Source organism: Humulus lupulus, chromosome 3 (assembly GCF_963169125.1).
Source record: "Humulus lupulus chromosome 3, drHumLupu1.1, whole genome shotgun sequence".
NCBI classification, from domain to species: domain Eukaryota; kingdom Viridiplantae; phylum Streptophyta; class Magnoliopsida; order Rosales; family Cannabaceae; genus Humulus; species Humulus lupulus.
In genome coordinates this window covers 158,199,786-158,203,300 of record NC_084795.1, presented here as the reverse complement: position 1 = coordinate 158,203,300, position 3,515 = coordinate 158,199,786, and the positions used below count along the sequence as shown (strand labels likewise).

At 40.5% G+C, this 3,515-nt stretch overlaps 1 pseudogene; it reads right to left on the bottom strand.

Moving 5' to 3' along the window:
• Nucleotides 1-1,047: 1,047 nt before the first annotated feature.
• Nucleotides 1,048-3,279, bottom strand: LOC133825169 (uncharacterized; annotated as a pseudogene).
• Between the last annotated feature and the right edge of the window lie 236 nt (nucleotides 3,280-3,515).

The following is a 3,515-nucleotide window of genomic DNA, read 5'->3' as shown; positions in this document are numbered from 1 at the left end:
CGAGGCTCCTTAGTGTGGTCATACCTCGCGAGACGCACACGAGCGTGGTGAGGTGTGTCTTGCAGTGCGAGGCATTGGCGCGCATCTGGGTCGTGAGGCGCGCGGGTGAGGGCAGCCTCGCGTAGCGAGGCCCTTGTGGCCTTGGCAGGCCCATGCGGGGGAAGGGCATCCTCACATTGCGAGGCCCTTGTGGCCTTGGTAGGCGCACGCGGGGGAAGGGCAGCCTCACATAGCGAGGCCCTTGTGGCCTTGGCAGGCGCGCGCGGGTGAAGGGAAGCCTCGCATAGTGAGACCCTTGTGGCCTTGGCAGGCGCATGCGAGGGAAGGGCAGCCTCGCATTGCGAGCCCTTGTGGGTGGTCGGGGGGTGCATGGCGTGAGGCCCTTGATGCGCCTGCCCCCTTGTGACGTGTAGCTTGGCCTCTTAGCCTAGCAAGGCCATACTTTACAGCCCACAAGGTGATGCTTCCCTTGGGATAATCTCCCAGTTTCAGAAGACTTACAGGTCTGAGCCTGATAATGTGACTAAGTGACCTATAGCCTTGTATTTTAACCATTTACTGGGGATTTTTTTCTTGGTGGATTTTTGGCATCCACACCAATCAATACCAGTATGAATGCCAATCAAATTTTATCATGAAGTTTAAACAGCATGAAAATTGCCCAAAATAGCACAATAACATGTCCCAATGCTAGCTACTAAGACCATGTTCTTAAGAAAACATAAGTGATTTGCAAGTAAAAGATAATAAACAATATAATCAGAGATAATTAGCTAGATACCAAAATGCATGAAGCCCTTACCTTTTGAGGTTTTGATGATGAGTGACCAGAATCCTCAGTGCCACTGCTCTCATTTTCCAAACTTGACCTCACACGGAGCTCGACTGGCTTCGAGTTTACTACCAAATTTAGCAATGAAATTAAGGGTTTAAGTTATTTCTCATACTAGTTCATCTTAAGGGTACTAGTAGTGTCATATATATATATATATATACATATATATATTATATATACAGAGAGAAAGAGAGAGATTTACTTACATTGGGAAAGGGAGGGTTTTGAGAGGCGTTGTGGGATAGCTGTGAGGTGAGAAGGAGAAGGAGAAGCCATGGTCTCTTTCTGCCTTTCTGCTTTAATGATTTACAACACATCAGAGAAGAAAAATCAGAAACAACACCCACGAATGGCAGCAGCTTGGACAATGGATGGCGGTTAACCAATAACACCAATCCCCCTACAATTAGAAAATGACAACAATTCAAAGGGTGTAGAGAATTTGATTAACTTGGAAATAGAAGCTGAAAAATGCACATTAATAGCAGATGGCATCGAAAGGTAGAAATAACTGACCAGACATTCTCAGTTTTTCCATGGGCATCAGTTATAATCCAATGTCTTCTAAGAAGTTGGACAGGGCGTTCTGAGTTATTGGTAATTCGTATTCTGTATGCAAAGAAATGGCGACCCTTTGAAGGCTGACTCTGGCCCTCAATATACACACACCTCACTTGAACCCTGATTCCATGAAAAATCATAGGTTTCAAATTTAATATTTAACATTGATGAAATAATCTGATCACTTATGTTAGAAGCTTATCAAGTCTGTCTAATTATAGGAGTAATTCATTAGAAAACAATCAAACATCACTTTAACTTGCTCCAACATCCAACATACAAAATCATAAATATACTTATTATTAAAAATCCTCCCCAGACTAAGGAGAATTGAAATGGATAATCTTGAAGTTAAAATAAGAGTTAGAAGCTAGATAAACCAAATATAAGCAGCAATGTTAATATTATATTAAAAAATGATTGAAATACTAATAAAAATCTAATGATTTGATGAAGCATAAGTTCACAACAGTACCAAGGTTGTTGCATCACTTGAGCATTTCAAAAGAGAGTGGGGCGCAATTTCTCTCAGCTCATCACAATAGTTAGCTGCATCCTGAGAATAAGTTTGAAATGTCAGAATCTGCTATATAGTTAACTGATTTCTGAACTCAATAAAGCAACATACCAAAAAGAATAAGAATAAAGAAGGAATGATTAGTGGAGCGCCGTCAACAGTCAAGAGAGGAAAACAAAATAATTAAGAAGAGAAACCAAACAAACAATAAAGAGGAAATTAACTTCAGCATCATCTCACAACTGTTTTGAATCCTCACCAACAGCAAAACAACTTAGCAACAATCTTTATCCTTCTAATTCTCCTCACACCTCTCCAAAAATTTACTTCAACACTGCATAGATCAAAAAACAAAAGCAGCAAAGCCTGTTTTACTGGCAGGGAAAACACTGTCTTTAATGTGAAACCAATAGTACCAACTATTGGTTTAGTAGTATCAGTGCACACAGAAACATAAAATACTAGGTCCAAGCCTTTCATATGGGCATAAATGAAAGTTACAATACATCCTAGCTTTTTCCTATTTCACTCTAAATTTTTCATCTTTTCTCAACTTCTGAACCAAAAGCACATGTACTACAAACAAAAAAGTTATTTTAGGGAAAAAAGCTTAAGTTTGTACATCTTTTAAACTTCTTGATTCCCCCTAATCCCAGAATCGGTTTTAAACGTTTAGATGTCACTATTAGCTCAAAATCTCCATTCTTAAGGAAAAAGGGAAAAGATACCGACACAACCAACAATAAGAAAAACGTAAATTACATTAAGAAAAACAATAGCTCTATATAAAACTACTAATTTTGATCAAAAAACTACTATTCTGTTTCAAACCCAACGAAATAATTAAGTAGAAACTAATAATTTGAATCCTAAAAGTAAAAGCTTTTTCGAAGGGAGCAGGTGATTTACCTCGAACCTTTCATCTGCAACTACCTCCTTAATCAACCTTCTTAGTCACAAAACCGGCTCCTCTTCTTCAAATAACTTCAACAAGTCGCGAATCCTCCCAGCCTCTTCATAGTCCTATAACTTCCAAAACCTATAAATACTCTGATAGGCATCCGATGAAATCCTAATAGAAAGAGTGGAGAATACCCCGAACCCTGACCTCAGATTTTGCCGCCACTTCCATTTGGTGCTTCAACAGAGCATAAGTTTGGCTCTGAGAAAGAAACGAGCTAGACTTGGTACTTGAACTCGAGCTCGAGCTCGAACTCCGACTTCTTCCTCCGCCATTGGCATCCCTATCCAAAGAACTCGTCGTAATCCTACAACCCCTCCAATTCGAATCTCCGCCTCCATAAACAAACCTTCTAGTCCCGAAATCCAATTCTGAGACGCCATATCTACCTCGACCCGACGGCATACACCTCGTCGCTGTCACCTTACCGTTAAAATCAGCGATGAATGATGTTTGGGCTCAACTATTCGGACAGAACAAGATGAAGGGGAATGGGTTGGAAGCTCAAAGATGAAGGGTCTCAGCCTAAGGGAGAGAGGGAAGAGATTGAGAAAGATTAGGGATTCAAAGAATAGAGAACGAGAGAACAATAGAATGAGAGAATAGGGAGAGAGGGAAGAGATTGAGAGAGATTAGAGATT